Source organism: Humulus lupulus, chromosome 9, assembly GCF_963169125.1.
Source record: "Humulus lupulus chromosome 9, drHumLupu1.1, whole genome shotgun sequence".
NCBI classification, from domain to species: Eukaryota; Viridiplantae; Streptophyta; class Magnoliopsida; order Rosales; family Cannabaceae; genus Humulus; species Humulus lupulus.
Window position 1 is genome coordinate 176726884 of NC_084801.1, and position 20656 is coordinate 176747539.

Here is a 20656-nt window from a genome sequence, read left to right on the forward strand (position 1 = left end):
AATTATCACTCATTCCTCTATAGATGGTCTACAATGAGATGGGACTAAAATACCATTTTACCCCTCATTGTATTTTATCCTTAAAACACTTAGTTCCTTGTAAATGATATTTCAGTAAACTAATATTAATTACTGAAATGAGATCTCTATCATTTAGCACGTTCAACCAAACTAAAAGAAACCATCGTTTTACATCTTCCCTAGAAGCTATAGATGTTCATATATATGATTAAATCTCCCACTCAATTATACTATTGAGTTCCCAAGATGTAAGTATGGGCTAGTCCGTAGGGTTAGCTAGTAATGAACAAGTCAAAGAATTCAAATAATACAACCAGTTAGAATACTAACCACTCGGAATAGAGATTGAATTAACCTATGGTCAACTATATGATATGACTAGAATAAATAATAACTGTACATTTACATATCTTATCTACTGTCAATAACACTCCAGCTCGATATAACAAATACATCTGATCTTATCTACTTTGCTAATGTTTTGGAAAGAACATAACACTCCAATGTGAAGTAGATCATATCATAGACTAGAAAGTAATTGTAAATCTTGTGCACTAACTAATCTTAAGACAAATGTATGTTTGAACATATAATCATATTTATGTTCTTATTACGTTACTAGAAATATGATTAGTTATATGTTCGGGATTTAATAGAAGTTTATATTAAACAAATAATCATGAAAATAAAACATGTGAGCAAAGTGATTGACCAAGTCAAATATTGATTTGTATTCTTTTATTCATAATGAAATTAGATTACAAAGAAATTGGGTTTTAATTAGGGCATAAAGCCCCAACAAACTCTCACTTGCACTAAATTAAACTGATGCCTTAATTGTACTAATTCCATTTCCTTGATATGCTTATCAAATGTAGCTTCTGGCAGTGTATTTGTAAACGGATATGCAAGATTGTCTTCAGATGCAATCTTCAAAACCTCCACATCTCCCCTGGCCACATATTCTTGAATTATGTGATACTTCCTTTCTATATGCTTACTCCTCTTGTGACTTCGAGGTTCTTTCGAGGTTGCTATCGCTCTTGTGTTGTCACAAAACAACACAAGCGATTTATCCATAAATGGAATAACAACAAGATCTAAATAAAAATTCTTTAGCCAGACTATTTCCTTAGCAGCTTCAGATGCAACTATGTACTCAGTCTCTATGGTGGAATTTGAGATCGCAGACTGCTTTACGCTTCTCCATATCACAGTTCCACCCCCAAGAGTAAACACCATTCCAGAAGTAGACTTCCTATCATTGACATCAGTCTGAAAATCTGAATCGGGGTAGCCTACAGGGTTCAAAACACCACCCTTGTAGACTAACATATAATCCTTATTTAGTCTTAAATACTTCAGAATATGCTTAACTTCTATCCAATGTTCTGGTCCTGGGTTTGACTAATACCTGCTCCTTACTCCCATTGCATAGTAAATATCTGGTCTAGTACACAACATAGCATACATCAGATTTCCAACTTCAGATGCGTAAGGAATTTTTCTCATTGCATCTTCCTCTTCAGGAGTCTAGGGAGACTGTTTCTTGGAAAGATGAATTCCATGGCGGGATGGTAGACGTCCTTTCTTGGAATTTGTCATTGAGAAACGTCCAAGCACTCTATCAATGTAAGCTGCTTGAGATAGAGCTAAGAGTTTGTTCTTTCTATCCCTAATTATCTAGATACCTAGAACATAACTTGCTTCACCCAAATCTTTCATCTGGAATTGAGTGCTCAACTAATTCTTCACATCTGATAATTTCTTAACATTGTTTCCAATGAGTAAGATATAATCTACATAAAGAACCAGGAACACCACTATTTGATTTGCCTTCAGTTTGTAAGGACAAGGCTCATCAATATTTTGTTCAAAACCATAGGTATTGATTATTTTCTCAAACCTATGATTCCAGGAACGAGAAGCTTGCTTATGTGCATAAATAGACCTATTCAACTTGCAAACTTTTCCTTATTGTCCAACTACTTTAAATCCTTCTGGCTGATCCATATAAATTACTTTGTCAATCTTCTCATTAAGAATAGCTGTCCTTACATCCAGTTGCCATATCTCATAGTCGAGAGCGGCTGCTATGGATAGGAGGATGCGAATGAACTAGAGCATGGCTACCAGACAAAAAGTTTCCTCATAGTCCACGCCTTCCCCTTGTGTATAATCCATTTCCACTAATCGAGCTTTATAAGTTTTGATATTTCCATCAACACCTCGTTTCTCTTGTAGATCCACTTGCACCCAATGGCCCTAAAGTCACTTTGTGCTTCCACAAGATCCCAAATGGAATTTGATTACATGGACTCCATTTCCTGTTTCATGGCTTCAAGCCATAGTTCCTTTTTAGGGCTTCCCATTGCCTGTTTAAAAGACAATGGATCACCGTCACTAATGTCACCAACAACCATATTGGTTTCACCATCCAAACAATAGCGAACTTGGTTCCTAGAAACCCATCCACTACGACGAGTCTCCATGATTGTTTTCTATAGAACAGTTGTACTTTCTTCATTTAAATCGACTTGCGTCAGTTGCACATGAAGAATGGGAATTTCATCATCAATTTTTTTCAATGACGATGGAATATTTGTTGCAGTCAATTCTTTAACCATCTCCTCTAAAACTACTTTGTTGGGTGATTTGAAGTTTTAGACATAGTCATTTTCCATAAAAGTGGCATTCGTAGAAGTAAACATTTTTTTTTTCTGAATGACTATAAAAAATTCCACCCCGAGTGCCTTCATGATTGCCAACAAACATGCAAAATTTGGTTCACGGTTCTAGCTTTCCTTCCTTTGTCCTCAGGACGTGGGTGGGACACCCCAGATTTTAAAATGCCGCAAGCTAGGTTCACGAGCATTCCAGCATTCTAAAGGTGTTTTGGGGATTGATTTGGACGATACAAAATTTAAAATGTCATTCGCAGTTTCAATTGCTTGTCCCTAGAATGTAGTTTGCAGAGTTGAGTAACTAAGCATTCATCTAACCATTTCCAATAAAGTTCTATTCCGGCATTCCGCTACACCATTTTGTTGCAAAGTACCCGGGGCAGTAAGTTGTGAGAAAATCTTAAGTTGAGTTTAATGATCATGGAATTTCCCATCCAAATATTCTTCAGCCCTATCAAATTGCAAGATCTTTAACGTTGTACCTAATTGGTTCTAGGCCATAGCTTGGAATTCCTGAAACTTTGAAAATGTTTATGATTTCCTAGGCATTAGGTAAAGACAATCTAGAGTAATCTTCAATGAATGTGACGAAATACTCAAAACTACACCTCACTTGTACATTCAAAGGTCCATAAACATCTGAATGAACAAGTCCAGGTAGTTCTTTGGCCCTATCACCCTTTGCAGAGAATGGACACTTGGTTAGTTTGCCTTCTAAACAAGATTCACAGACAGTTAATTCACCTAAGTTGAGTTCTCTCCAAGGCCCATCCTTTGTAAGTCTTTGAATCCTATCATAGCCAATGTGACCTAGTCTCAAATGCCATAAATATGTCTTGTTATTGTTATCGATCTTTAGATGATTATTGGTCCTGGGTTTAGCTACTTTGAATAAAACATTATTAAGAGCGAGGGGTTTGTTAGGTTGCAGAATATAAAGCTTGTTTTCCAAACATGCAATACACAATAGTGATCTATTGAAAGAAAGAAATATATTAGAACTTGTGAAAGTCATAATAAATTGATCTAATTGCAACATGGAAACTGAAATTAAATTTCTACGAAACTCTTGGATAAAAAAATACATCTTTCAAAGTTAAATATTTATTTCTGAACTTCAGGTGAGCTCTTCCTCTAGCTTGGACCGTAACGAATGCTCTGTTCCCAACTCTAAGCTATAAGCTTCCTTCATCCGCTTCCTCCCACGATTCAAGAAACTTTGTTTTGGCTGCTATAAACTTGGGGAAATCCTATTTCCAATGCCCTTTCTAATTGCAGTGAAATCACTTACCTTTACCTTTCTTGTCTATATTTATTATGGTTGTGTCTACTCCCATCCTTTCTCAACTTTCTATGGAGAAACTCATTGGAGAAAACATCCTTAAGTGGAAGCAGAATATCAATAAAGTATTGATGGGCGTCAACTCCATGTTCGTGAAGAATCCCCAGAAGTTCCAACTGAAGGAGCTACGAAGTTTGTAAGAGACAAATATGAGTGTTGGTAGGCTGCTAATCAAAAGGCACGGTACTACATGTTGACTAGTATGGTCGAAACTCTTAAGACAAAGATGGAGAGTGTCGAGATGACCTACGAAATCATGGATCAGCTCCAAGACATGTTCGGGGCAAAGTCTGTGCAGACTCGTTTTGAGGCCACCGAGAAATATGTCAATGCTCGGATGGCACCGTCTCAGCACGTTCGTGATCACCTGATCAAGTTGACCAACTACTTTCAGGAAGCTGAACTGCACGGAGAAATAATAGATGATTGAGAAAATCTGGAGCAGAACAGAAGATCAGAACATCTATTTTTTATGCTTTAGGATTTTTGTTTCTCTCTTCAGAAAAAATCCTTTTCTAAGCCTCTAAATTCTCTTCTCTTCTTTTCTTTGTATCTATCTCAAGTGTTGAGAATTTCCCACTCCTATCTAGGTGATTCTAAGGAAACTTTGGAAGGTTGTGAAGAAAATTTAACATCGTTTCAGTTTCTTGGTGATATCCTGCGACAAATTGGATACAAGGGTTAGAGAAATTGAAGGAAAGACTTATTTATTATACTGTGTATAATGTAAGTGTTCCAATTATTATCTCTATTTAAATTCAATTACAGAAACATGTTCTAGGTTTTCTTATATAAATTTGTTTAATATATGATTTACATGAAAATAAATAAGATCATGTATAGGTTTTCCCAACAACTCGTTCATGTTTCTTCATGTTTATATAATCTGGCTCTAATACCAGTTGTTGGGAAAACTTATACATGATCTTATTTATTTTTCATGTAAATCATATATTCAAAAAATTAATATAAGAAAACCTTGAACATGTTTCTATAATTTAATTTACGATACATGGGTTTGCCCAGATTTACGATACATGCCCTTCTTGCATTTTCGTTGATATTGTTGTATTTGTTGTACTTCCCTATACGGATTTTAGCTCACCCCCATACTTTCCCCCCTTCAGGCAAACAATAGGTTTCTTATTGGCACGTGTTGTGATGTGGGGAGTTCCAACGTCTGAGAATGTATGGCATGGGGTGTCCTATGAACGAACAACGATTGAGTTGAGCACCAAGAATAAAAGAAACTATTTTATGATTTTTATTTTTAATTACGTCAGCAAGGCTTAAAATTTTATTTTATTTCTGAATATTGCATAAAGCCACAATTTTTTTTTCAATTATTGGGCTCAATTTGTATGTTTTATCAAGGCACCATTGAGTTTTTCTTTAAAGTGGTATTTTTCTATTAACTATGAGTTTAGCGATGTTTTTATAAAATAATAGAATTAAGGCGTTCTTTACAGTGGTCCAAGGCAAGGTGAAAGGGTGGTGGTATGACACATGTGCCACCATCCATGTCACCTATGAGAAGTCATTATTCAAGACCTTTGAAGAGTTAAAGGGAAACCATGCGATTCAAATGGGAAATGAGGGCAAATCCAAGGTACTTGGCAAAGGTACCATTGAATTATTTTTCACCTCCGCCAAGAAAGTTAAATTAGTGAACGTGCTTTATGTTCCTGAAATGAGTAGAAATTTAGTAAGTGGAGATTTTCTTGGCTAGCCTGGTATAAATGCCATTTTTTATTTCGGTAAACTTATTCGTACGAAGTCTAATGTATTTTTGGGAAAGGGGTACTCTTGTGAGGGTATGGTTAAGTTGTGCACCAATGATGTAACTTTCAATGTTATTAATAAAATACTAATTCCGCTTATATTGTTGAGTATGATTCTTTATTTTATGGCATCGTAGACTATCTCATATAGGTTTTTCATCCATGAAAAGAGTAGTAAAATGTGGTATGATTGCATGCAACATTAAATACTATGGAAAATGTGAAACATGTGTTAAGGAAAAAATGATAAAGAAACCATTTCCTAGTGTAGAAATAAAATCTAATTTACTTGATTTAATCCATAGTGATCTTTGTGAATTAAATGGTGTTTTAATGAGAGGTTGTAAAATGTATTTTCTTACTTTTATAGATGATTTTGGTAGATATACCTATGTGTTTATTTTAAAACATAAATATGAGACTTTTGGTGATTTTAAAGTTTATAAATTATAAGTTGAAAATCAACTAAATAAAAAGATTAAGGTGCTAAGAAGTGATAGAGGAGGTGAGTTCTTCTCTAATGAATTCAATGCATTTTGTGAAGAAAATGACATAATTCATGAGTGCACCACACCTTATACACCACAACACAATGGAGTTGCCTAAAGGAAAAATAAGACTTATCTAGAGATGATAAATGCAATGTTGGTATTTTCTAAGTTGAACTTTAACTTATGGGGTGAAGCGTTGTTAACGCTTTTCACATTCTTAATCAAATAATGATGAAAAGAACAGAGATATCTCCATATGAGTTATGGAAATGAAGAAAACTTGATATATGGTACTTCAAAGTGTGGGGGTGTCTTGCATAATGCAAGAAAATTAAACCTAATAGAACAAAGTTAGGTTCAAGAGCCATACAGTGTGCTTTTGTTGGTGATGCCAACACTAGCAAAGCTTATAGGCTATTAGACCTAGAATCTAATGTTGTGATAGAATCTAGGAAAGTTGAATTCTTTGAGAAAATGTTATGTGACAACAATTCTCAAGCTACAAACCCTCTAGAGGAGAATTTTTTATATGAGAACAATTTTCAAGGATCTACTTCCAAAAATAATTCTCAAGAGGAGAATTTTCAAAGGAATGTAGAGCAACCCATTGAACTTAGAAGAAATCAAAGGGTTAGAATAGAGAAAAGCCTAGGATTGGATGAGGTAGATTCTCAACGAATTTCATTCTACATGGTAGAAGGAAATAGAGAAGAAGTTATTAGGAAAATTCCAATAGTACTTCTCGTTGAGGATGATCCTAAGTCTTATAGAGAAGCCATGCAATCTAGAGATAGTGTATTTTGAGAAGAAGCCATCAATGATGAGATGGATTCCATTCTTTCAAATAATACTTGGGAATTGATAGACCTCCCACCGGGGTCTAAGCCAATTGGGTGTAAGTGCGTATTTATGAGAAAATACCACAGTGAAAACACTATCTAAACCTTTGAAGGTAGATTAGTAGCTAAAGAGTTTGGGCAGAAGGAGGGTATTGATTATTTCAATACATATGCACCTATTGGAAGAACAATTTCTATAAGAATTTTGTTCACTTTGGCTTCTATACACAACTTATATGTTCATCAAATGATTGTCAAGATGACATTTCTTAATGGAGACCTAAATGAGGAGGTCTATATGGAACAACCCGAAGGGTTTTTCCTACCAAAGTATGAACACAAAGTGTGTAGACTTGTAAAATCCTTATATGAATTGAAACAAGCTCCAAAGCAATGGCATGAGAAATTCGATCAAGCCATCATATCGAATGGATTTAGACATAACAATGGAGACAAGTGTTTGTATTCCAAAACTTGTCAGGGATATGTGAGCATTATTTGTCTATATGTGGATGACATGCTTATCTTAAGTGATAACATGAACGGGATAGTAGAAACGAAGAGGTTTCTATCATCAACTTTCAAAATGAAAGATCTTGGAGAAGTTTATACCATAATTTTTATCAAAGTGAAGAAAAATAGTGGGGGTTTTTTCGTTGGGGCAAGCCCACTATGTTGAGAAAGTATTGAACAAAATTAACCATCTCAAGGTTAAATATGCCAATACTCCATTCGACCATAGTGTAAAACTACAGAAAAATGAAGGAAGAGCGGTGGCATAATTGGAGTATGCATGTGCTATAGGGAGTCTTATGTACTTTGTTCAGTGTGCTAGACCTTATATCTCTTTTGCGGTAAGTAAACTTAGTAGGTTTACAAGTGATGCATGTGTGGATCACTTGAAGGCTATTGGAAGGGTCCTAGGTTATCTTAAGAAAACCAAAGGACTAAGCATTCATTACTCCAAATTTCCTTCAATCTTAGAAGGGTATACATATGCAAGTTGGATATCGATTCTAGGGGACAACTTGTCCTCAACTTGTTGGGTATTTACACTTGGTGGGGGTGCAATTTCTTGGGGTTCCAAGAAGGGTATACGGATGCAAGTTGGATATCGATTCTAGGGGACAACTTGTCCTCAACTTGTTGGGTATTTACACTTGGTGGGGGTGCAATTTCTTGGGGTCCCAAGAAACAAACATGTATATCTCATTCTACTATGGAAGTAGAGTTCATAGCTAGCTGCTACTGGAAAAGAGGTCGAATGGTTAAGGGATCTTTTGATGGAGATACCTCTAATCAAAGAGAATGTATCCACTATAACGATACATTGTGATAGCCAAGCAACATTGGCTAGAGTATACAACGTAGTGTATAATGGGAAGTCTAAACACAATAGTCTAAGACATGGATATGTAAGAGAATTGATTAAAAAATGAGTCATCTCAATATCCTATGTGAGAACAAGTGAAAACTTGGCGAATCTTTTTACTAAGCCACTAACGAAAGATTTAGTGGTCACTTCATCTTGAGGGATGGTACTTAAACTTCCTAAAGAAATTCATAATTGATGGTAACCTATCTTAATACTAGTTACTTAACTAGTGTTAGGTTCAATAGGTAATAACAAGTTAATCAAGTGAATATTAGTTGTACTCATAATAGTCCCATCTGAGGTATGAGTACTTCTGAGTTACCTATTTGAGGGTTAAAATCGAGAGGTTTTCCAATAGAGCTCAGTCTTTAGAAGACAAGTATTTTATTGTTACAAAATACTGTAAGTGTTCTCCCTATATGGACGTAGGGGTTGTGCCGCCTATAATGAGAATTTGGAGTATTCTCAAGAACGTCCATGAATGGAAAGTGCACATGGCCATTAACGGTGCAAAGTGAGACAGAGAGGTCTCAAGCGAACATAACAAAGGTGTGTGTGTTATCATTGGTTTGTTATTATTTAAAGTTGGTTCAATGCCTAGTGCAACCGAAATTTCAACAAATCTTGTGATAATTACACTACAGTAAAGTTCATGTTGAATAACACTTTATTTTATTCACCAATGCAATGGCTTCTATAGGAGAGAGTTATTATTTAATCAAGTGTGGGAAAGTGTTATATTTAAATATAATGTTGATTGATTAAATAATTGTTACAATAGTTAACTATTTAATCTAGTGGGTGAATGTTATATTATTTATAATATAAAGTTTAGATTAAATAACGTGAAAAAGTGTATCACATATTGTAACATAATATATATGAGAGTTACATTTTTGGATAGTATGAATATCGAAATGAGTAACAGATTTGGGGTTACAAAAACAGTTACAAATTTTCACTCCAAGATATTACACATTTTGATTTTAATTTGTCAAAGCCAGAAGTGATATGGATGTTGAAGACATGATTTTAACCCCCATAATGTGTTTGTAGGTTACAAAGTTATGTGGGAAGAGTATAGAACCATTTGGAAAAATTTCACAAAATAATGTGCTGAAAATGAACTGTGCTCGCTGCAACAAGTGTTCCTCGTTGCGGCCTGGGGAACAGAGGCTCACGACCAAGGCCAGCGAGGCTGACAACCAAATCCATTCTCCCATTTCCACTTTGAACGGTTCTAACAACTCATGTAACTCCCAAAACTCTTTTTTAATTCCATAAACATCCAATTAAACATTGGCAACAATCATGGGGGTTGGTGGAATTTGAAATTCAAAGCGTGTCTCAAAACTCTATAAATAGGAGCATATTGCTTACTTGCAAGATACACAAATTTCTATCCACTATAGCACTTGGTTAGAAATTCACCATAGAGGCTTGATTATTCCAGAGAGCTATTTCCATTTGTGAAAGTTCCCTTAGTGATTGTGATAGGGGAAATAAGCTTTTGGACAAAGGTTGTAAACCTTGTTCAAGTTGATGATCCTCAATGTTCTTCACTTTTGTTGTGTGAGTGACAGTTTTGTTTATTGTTCTTGTTCTTCATTTTTCTACAATTGATTTTCCATCTCCTTCTCTTATTTTCTATATACACCTTTATTTGTATCGTTCGTTTTAGAGTTGTAATATTTTCTACATCTTTCATCTACTATTTCTATTTTATTTGTATATACTGTCTAAAGTTATATTTTCTATTATTCTCTTCATCATATTTCTACATTTACATGTGTGTTTTGTTATTGAGTTGTAATCGTATTTAATCAATCACCTTGTCATTTATATTATTTTTCTTAGAGCTGTAAGAGTCTTACATTTTCTATTGAGGCAATATATATATATCTAACAAATTATTGTAGCAATATAACTTATTAGTTGCAAAATCTAACAATAGAACACAAATATTTCTACTTCCAATATTATTAGTAGCTAATTAACACTTTTGGTACCAATTTTCTTTTGGTAGGTAAATCTATTGGGGCCAAAATATAAATGCCAACTTCATATATTACAAAATGGTAGCAAAATCGAAAGTATTAGCTACTAAGTTTTCTTTGGAAAAAATAAATTTATTTATATTAATTTTTGGTAGCTATTAATTTATTTATATTAAATTTATTATTTTTGTAGCAGCAATCACTAATATCAGTAGCTAAACATATTATGTATAAAATATTTAAAAAGAAATTAATAAATCATACTTATCCTTAATATATTTGTAATAGTTATTGTTATGGTAAATACATAACGATCATAATTATACATCCATATTATTTCATTTATAATTTATATTTTTTTACAAATGAAATTTATATATAGTAATACATATATACACATATTTATAAAATAAATTACTATTAATTTAAATATATAGGAATTTTTTTAGGTTGGTGCATTACTTTTATCCATACAGTAGGAGCATTTTTTATTTTCGGCACTTAGCAAAATTATAATCCAATTTTTTTAAATGATGGCGTACATTATAAGTATAACAGGCATCCTCCTAATTTTTGGAAAATTCCAAATAATTTACGGCCCTGAAACGAGAAGTCAAATAGTTCATTGCACTCGTGCCTGATTTTTTTTATATGAGTGAAAAACAAACTATCTGAGCTTTGATTTAGACACTGTAAATTCATTGGAATTTCCTAAAAATTGACGGAATGCCTACTATAACAATCATGTACAGTGTCATATAAAAAAAGTGGATTATAATTTCTCCTAGTACTGAAAAAAAAAAACGTACAATAAACTCCCTATATATTAATAAAATATAACCAACCATATCTCTTGATATCTTATATATAAAACTGTGTATTAAATGCACACTATCTCTCACACACTCTACTTCACCATTACCACTAACACTAACACTAACACTATCTCTCTATAAAATCGTTGGCTACATCTTTAATCATTTATATATATTTTATAAAGGGAATCACTTTGTTAATTATCATTTTCCAGCCTGCAAACGCCCTGCAACTCTCTCTCTCTCTATATCTATATATATATATATGTTATCATTCCCAGCAATGATTCTTTCTCGTATATATCCCAGCAACTATTCTTTCTCGTGTATACATTAATTAGTTTGGGAAATTTCAGTTTCTATGCATCATATTAGGTGCTAGTTAAAAAATGAGTAATGATATGTGTACACATAAATTATACCCAAATATTACATACTTATGTGGTAACTTTTTTCAACCAATCATATTTATTTAAGATGGGTCCTACTAAGTAAAAGTGACTTGCCACATAAGTGTGTGTAATGTTTGGGTGTAATTTGTTTGCGCAAATATCATTACTCTTAAAAACTATACTAGGCATATTAAGTATTTCAAAATAATGCCACTTTTTGGCACTCTACTAAAAGTACCCCTATCTCTTCTCTCTTCTCACCTCTCTCTCTCTCTCTCTCTCTCTCTCTCTCTCTCTCTCTCTCTCTCTCTCTCTCTCTCTCTCTCTTTTGTTTCACTCTCTCTAACCTCACGGCACCACCAACATCACCACCACACTAAATACTACATTTCGAACAGATCTAGGCATGATTTTTTAGTTTTTTTTTTTTTATGTTTTTTTCAGATCTAAAACTCTGAAATCTACAGAAAATCGATCTTGCTCGATGGTGCTCGATGTCAGCTCGATGGGGCCTTAAAAATAAATATTTACATGAAAAAATGACTTTTCTCGATGGTGGTTCGATAATGGTTCAATGATGCTCGATGCCAGCTCGATGGAGTCGATGCAATTCTTGCAAGAGACATAATTTTTCACTCGGGGGCAGTTTGGGGTGATTTTTTTTTATTTTGTGTATTTTTTCACGATCTACACGTTTGTCTTGCTCATATGCACATTTGTGAAGTGTAACACTAGAAAAAAAATACAGAATTTCAAACATACCTTATGTTTAAGACATGTTTTGGTATGCTTTCAAGTTTTACACTTCACAAATGTGAATATGAGCATGTTAAGCCTTTAGATCTTGAAAAATACCCAAAATAAAAATCACCCCAAACGGATATCGGAGTGAAAAATTAAGTCTCTTGCAAGAATAACATTGAGTCCATCGAGATGGTAGCAAGCACCATCAAACCATCATCGAATAACCATTGAGCAAAGTCATTTTTTCATGAAAATCTTGATTTTGAAGGCCCCATCGATATGGCATCGAGCACCATCAAGAAATATTTTTTGCAGATTTCAAAGTTTTAGATCCGAAAAAAATCACAAAAAAAAACCTAATAATCATGCCAAATATGTGCGAAATGCAATATTTAGTGTGGTGGTGTTGCGAGGAGAGAGAGAGTGAACTAAGAGAGAGAGAGAGAGGGAGGGAGAAAGGGAAGAGAGAAGTGAGAAGATAGGAGGGTATTTTTGGTAGAGTGCCAAAAAGTAGAATTATTTTGAAATCTTTAAAGTAATATCCGCTTCTACTATTTTAGTAATCTAGCTTGGGTCAGGGTATTATGGTAAATTGTATGCTATTATGTGTGTTTAATTATACTTACTATGATATGCATGATTTATGGTGTATGTTTATTTTATGCTTTCCATCAAGCATCCTACACACATTAGTTGCTTCAAGTATTAGGGGCCAAAGTGCAATAGAAATTGAATTATGGGGGTCAAAGTAGAATTTTGGATTTTGTGAAAGAAAGTGTAATTATGAGAAGTTAAAACTATTCATTTTCGATAGAAATTATAATAAAGGGCTTAAGTAATTATTAAGAAAAAGTTAGAGGTCGGGGATGGTAGTGTAGTTTGGTTTTTTTTTTACATGATTTAAATCAAGTTAAATAATTAATTAATAAAAGAATTGGATTATATGTCGTACAATTCTTTCAGACTTCTAGTTATGCGATATACGAAAGGGGAAAATAGACCAAGAACAATCTCTCGATCTTGATCTGAGTTTTGAAGCTTAAGGTGCTAGAGGAGATCATTAGTTTGGGTTTTAGAAGGGCTAGGAGATCTCATAAGAAGCAAGGATCTAAGTTTTGTGGCTGAGATTTTGATTGTATGTGTTCAAACTTTAATGTTTAAGTATATTTTCAAATCTAGTCTTTGAAAGTATTGAGATTGTTTTATTGTTTCTAGGATTATGAATGTTTACTACATGTTTAGGATTGTTAATAATAGGGCTTCTATAACGACCCAAAATTTGCTAATAGGGTTTAGCGCCTTGGTTAGCATGTTGGGAGGGCATAATTGATTCATATGTGTGTTTAATTGGTTAAATACGTGACTATGTGGTATGAATGATTAATATGATTATATGAATATGTGATAAGCATGTTTACGAGTATTAGATATGCATTTGGGCCCTTTATAGCTTAGAAGGGTATATTTGTTATTATGGCCCATTGAGGGCATAAATGTGATTATATGTGATAAAGTTTTGAGACCACATTATTATGTGGATATATTTGAAGTATATATCTCGAGACAGTCCTAGTGAGCGGATTAGCGAAATAGTCACAAAAGGGTTTAATACTCGGCTCGGGAGGAGCCTAGGGGTAATTTTTGGGAATTTCGAGAATAATTTGGGATTCATTAGCTATTGAATAGGTATTTGATAATTAATTGGACACGACGAGATTAATTAGTAAATATTAGGAATACTTGAGGAATTAGCGGGAACCAGGAGCAGAACGACCATTTTACCCCTAGAGACAATTAGAGGATTGATAAGCTTAGAAGGGAAAAATGGTCTTTTTAGAGGTTAAAGGTTATAATCTGTAGGATTCTAGACTTACCCATGAAACACCTAAAACTCTCATCTCCCATTCTCTCTCTATCTCACGATTTCTTCACTCAAGAAGCCTAAGGGGAAGTTCTGAATTTTGAAGGAAAAACAAAAGAAAAGTTAAGGTGATCAAGCTGGGAATTAAGCTGGAACTCAGAGGGAATTCAAGCTGGGAATACTCAGAGAAATTGTTGAGGAATTAGGCTACCACTTGAGGTAAGAATTCAAGTTAGAATCTCTTAATTATGCTAAAATCATGTTAAGAATTATGTTTGCATAAGGTCTGGTTTTGTTAGCTGGGTTTGGATTGAATTTGGGTGATTTATAAGAGTATGAAGTTCTTATAAGGCTAGCTATGATGGTTAAGATGTGGGGATAAGAATTTTGGGTATAATTTTGGGTTTGGATGAAAGTTTGGTTGAATTATGTGAGTTTGGCTGAGAGAGTTGCTGGGGAAAACCCAGATATTCTGGGCATGAGGGGGCGCGCCGCAACCCAGCTCATGGGTGTCGTGGCCCGCATGCCCAGAACGCCTTGGTGTGCTCTCTATTTTCAAGGCGTACCACGACCCTAGGGGGCAAGTCGCGGCCAACCTCCCCTGAGGGTTGGGGATTTTGTCTCTGTGTGTCGAAATGTGTGTGTGTGTGTGTATGTGAATGTGTATTATTTTTCTTTTATTAATTTATTTAGTTATTGTTCCCATTATAGAAAATGAAAGGGTGGTATGAATCTAGACCTAATGTTAGTCTTGAGAATTTTTCCTTTTAATTATGAAAAGAAAAGAAAATAGAAAAGAAAAGAAATATAAGTTGTCATCTTGTAGGAAAAGATGGCAAGGTTGATTTTTGATTTGGTTCACATTAGGATAAGGGTTTAGGTGAGGTGTAAGGAGAGGAAATGATGGGATTTAGCTTAAATTATGGGATAGGAATTTGGCTTTTCACACTTGAGTCCTTTTCTTAAGGTTAGGTCACTAGAGGCTATAAATAGGAGAGTATGGAAGCCTTGGCATTCTTTTGCTTGTGGCTGCCGAAATTAGAGAGAAAGAGAGAGAGAGAGAGAGAGGCGTGAAAGAGAGAGAAAGTGGAGGAGAAAGGAAGAAGAAGAAGGAGGTCCTAGGGTATTCAAGGGTGATTATCACTTGGGTGTTGATCAAGTTGTGTTCTTGATTTTACAATCAAGAGAGGTATTGAATCTCTACCTCTAATGCTGTGGTGTTCTCTTGAGTTATTAGATTTGTGGATATTTTTCAATATGTTGATGCATGGGAGATTGATCTAGGCGTGGGTAGGGTTTTATGTTGTTGGTTTGATTTTTGTTGTTGTATGTTCATAATATGTGTAATGAGATGATTATTGAAATATGATGTTGATGATATTATATGATTTTATGTATGTATGTTTCGGCCTATGTGGTTTCGGCATATTGGGTTGATTGATTTTCTTGTGTTTCATACATATTAGAAACATGCTAGTTTTCATGTGTATTTAGATGAGGATTTTGTGTAAATTCTTGATTGGGTATCCTAGGTGTTTCTGCCTAGGGGTGATGTTCAAGCATGATTGTTTTTCTTATATGTTTAAAATCAATTGTGAATCTAGAAACATGATAGGGTGTATATGATATCATGTATCAATAAAGTATGGTATGCATAAAAAATGATAGGAACATGTTAGGTTTAATATAAAGGCATATATGAGGATTTGTGTTATGTTATTCATTCATGTTGTATTAGTATTTTGTTGGGTTGCATGCATGAACTCATTAGAAAAAGAATAAGGTTTTATAAGGTTGTATATGAATATGTGTTTGTTATGTTCTTTGAATTATTTGTATAATAAGAGCATGTTAGGATTTTTGAATTATTGTGTTAATGAAACATGAATGATCTTGTATGAATTTTATGAGGCATGAGGTAAAAGATAAAATTCATAGTGATTTATGCTTGCTGATTTTGTGATTAAATGGTGAAAAGATTGATGAAATAAGGATATGTATGCATAAGAATGACTCTATTGATATATGGTGTTTGTGAAAATAAAATGGTGCTCTAATTCACAATTAAAATGATGTTTTTGCACAAATAATTACCTACATATTTTTTGTTATTTTTTTGAGAAAATATGAGTTTTAAAAACAAGGATGGTGATTTTTATGATAAATTTGATTGCTGGAAATTTTGTTTAAAATTGTAAAGTGTGTTTCAATAAAAGAAATTTGATTGGTATTTTGAAATAAATCAATATCCTAAACAATGGTAAAATTTAAAAGTGATATTTTTAATATAATATGAGTGGTTATTTTACAAGTTATGATTTTCTTTAATTGGATTAAGAAAAATGTTTGATTTAATTCACTTGTGATTTTTTAAAATAATGACTGAAAGTTTAGTTTAAAAAGTTTTAAATAGTTATCTAATTTTTGCATATGAATTTGTGTTACATAAAAATTAAGTATCAAAAATAATTCAAACAAAATATATTTTTCCCACACTTAAAATTATTATTTTGCTCACATCAAATTATGAAATTCTATTAACTTAAATTAAATTATTATTTTCTAAGGAGACATGATAATCATAGGTATTTTCTTTTTAAAATAATTTCCAATGCCTTTGCTTTTCTTTGTAATTTAAAAATAATAAATGGGTCTTTTATATATTCTTAATGGATAAATAAAATTGTTTTTATGAAATAAAAAGAATGTCTTGGGAGATTTAATCAACTTAGAAATTTTAAGAAGATAAACAATGGTAAACAAAACATGCTACAAGACTAATATTTTAAAACGATAGAAGTAAGACGCATGGAATTATCGTTTTAAACGCAACATTTCCATGTATGCATGTTACATGCAAATTCACTTTTACGTCCAAAACAATGTCTATTACGCAACCATGTAGTTTTTATAGAAAGATCATGCATGCAATATATGTAGAATGAGCATTATTCTTTTTATGACCTTATGTGTAATTAAGCATATTTGTATGTTGTGTGTAACTCCTACTATGTGTGCATGACCCATGCACACATGAGTTATATGAGAGGGTAAAATAGTAATTATATGAAGCTAAGAAATGTCGTTTCGATTATGGTATAGGCTCGTTGAGAAGTTGTGGTTTTACTTAGCTTGGACCTGAGGTAAGGAAGTTAGATAGAATTTATGAATGTTATATTATGAATGGTAAGACTGTTGTGTGAATGAAATGTTATGAATTATGAATGTCATAATGTGATGATATGTTGGCTTGAATGAATATTGTATGATATGAATGGATGTTAGCGTGATGAAGTACGTGACACATCAAAATGGGTTGCTAAGGATAAAGAAGACGTAACCCAAGTTACTTAGGATATGAAGACGTAACTCCATGGGTGGATGCGCCGAGGTTATTCAAGGACCAGAGACTCTTGTTTACCTCAAAGGGTGGCATGGACAAGTTAGCGGGCCATGTTCACAAGGAATTGTTTATGATTATGTTATGATGTTTGGTGTTTATGATTTTGTTATGATGTTTATGATATGATGGTGGCATTAAGTTTATGTTTATGATATTGATGCCAATTTTATGATGATGCTATGATGTATAAAGATGAATGATAATGTTTGTAATTTGTTGTATCTTACTTGCTTGTTGTTTGTACTTCCTTACTGGGCTTTTAGCTCACCCCCTTACTTTCCCTTCCAAGTAGCAAATAGGTTTCTCTGTGGCACGCGTGGTGATGTGGGGAGTTCTGTCGTCCTAGTGTGTATGGCGTGGGGCATCCTATGGACGAGAAACGCTCAACTTTAAACGCCATTTTTCATAATGTTATGCTTTATGAGACTTTTTAAACTTATTAGTGGGACTTGAATTATTGGTTGTTTTGGAACTTTGCATAAAAACTGATATTTTCTTTTAAAACTATTGGGCCCAACTTGCATATTTTAAGCAAGACCCCACTGAAACCTTTATAATAAGTGGCTTTATTTTATAAACCATTCAAAATGTGAAAGTTTTATTAAGTACTAGTTAAGGGCGTTTTTACAGCGACCCTTAGGGCCAGGTCGTGGCCCGCCTAGGGGATTTTTCCTTAGGATGGTTTCTAGGATTAGTAAGGCTCGAGGGATCGAACCTAGGCGCTCAGGACAATTTCTACTTCCTGGTTTAGTAGAAATCGAGGTCCCAGAGGCTAGCTATCATTTCCTAAGTATTTATTTGGATTAGAAATTAATGATTACCCATTGGCCATTGTGACTAGGTATATCGCCAAGGCTCAGGACTGAGGAACGTGCTCAGGACGATTCTGTATCCTCCACTCGGGATCCAAGGTAAGAAAACTGCACACCTTTGTGGTTTTGAACGTGATAGAGATTCCCAATAATTCATTGATTATACTGTATGTTTGTAAGATTGATGTATTATACAAGAATGATTGGCCTAAGGGAGTCAGGGTTGACTGTAAGCGAATTGAGCGCAGCCCGACCTTAACGAGCAGGGCCTAGCAGGATCAACAAGGTGTTCGGCCTAAGTGTTCCAATCCTAATTATTTGAGAACTTGAGACTATCACTACAAGAAAAACCACTTTTCACAACACATAATTATAAGACTATTGGAAAAGTATTATAAAAGCTAGTTAAAAAAATCGGACATAAAATGCGCTATAGTGTAGAATTGGCAAGTCTGTAAATTTATTTAGAGGGAAACTAAAAACATATATCTTTATTTTTTTCTACTTCTCTCTCTCGTGTTCTCCTCTATCTCGCCCAAATCACTCTCCCTCTGATAGCTTCTCTCATCTTTATCACACTAATTTTCTCTTACATCTAGATTCTAATTAGTGTAGAGCTCAACAAACGTGGCTATTTGGTTGGTGGAAAAGAATGAAAAACTAATCAAATTAATATAATATACCTAAATGTTTGAGATATTGATATGGAAAAGAAGAACTTTGTTTGTCTTATTATAGACTGTTTTGAGTTTTCGCTGATTGGCCGAGAGAATATGTAATTCTAGCAAGCAAATTATATTTGCTTTGTTAAATTTATGACAGGCTGAGACTACAAATGAGGGTAATGAGAGTGATGAAGGGGAATACGAAGAAGGACCTGCTGAAATTATCTGGCAAGGAAATGAGATCATTTTCAAGAAGAAAAGGATTAGGGTCTCGAAGAAAAGAAACTTGCTAGATGACTTAAGTAGAAAAGAGGTCTCGATATGAATATCAAGTTTGGGTTTCATTTGTGTATATATCGCCCTGTGAATTGCTTTCTCATGTGGTTTGACCAAGAAATACTCAATCTTATTATTTTTCATTTTGCAGGATGTTGATAGGCCCACGTCTAATCCTCTTGCACCAGAATCTAAAACTTTTGCTAAGTATAGAAACTCATTGATGTCAGAACAACAATTGATTGAGAGTGTTGCCGACCAAATACCAAATTTTGGAACTGAACTAGTATTTCTCCTATATTGTGTATCATGTCTCTCCAACATTGTTTGTTATCAAGTTCTTGTACATTAGGATCCATGAAAAAATGTTTAGTCTCTTCCAATTACATTAATTCGAGAGTGGGATCTGTTATTAGTCTGTCTTATATTTTTTGAGTTTATCTATGTGTTCATCTCATTTTGTTTTTACTGGTATGATTAAGAGGAACATGGTCTTTAAGTATTTTTTTTTAATATATGATAGGATAAAGCTCATTAACCAAGTTATTTATGAACTTCTACACAACCCTTTTTTTTTACTCCATACTATGATTGAATTTATCTGAGGTACTTTGGTTATGTTTCAAGAATACTTTATTTTAGAATTTTTAATAATGTTCATGTGTTTCGTGCTTAAATTAGTGGTAATCTATTTCATTGAGTCAATTTTATCATGGTCTTGAGATTAGTAGCAAGTTCTTAAATAATCATCATCATAGATGCACTAATATAGCTAGAGAGAAAAGAATGATCGCTAGTCAAAGTAAGTACCAAAAACTGAGAAACTTTTATACACAACATAATCATGAATAAAATGTATGTACAGAGTTTGCACCATTTCAATTACCAAACAACAATATAATTTCCATACATATATATATTCAATCTATACAATAAATTAGTTCTATTTTGACATGTCAACTTCATCTTTCATGTCAAAATTACCCTATAAATATATACATGCCTTCTAGCTTTAAATTTTTAACAAAAACAAAGTTAATTGCTACTTTTCATTATTGATAACTTAAAAGATTCTACTCTGTAATCAGTAATGGGATTACTGACACCATATATAGCCTTTGTTAACCAAGCATAAATCTATACATTCCTTCTAGCTTT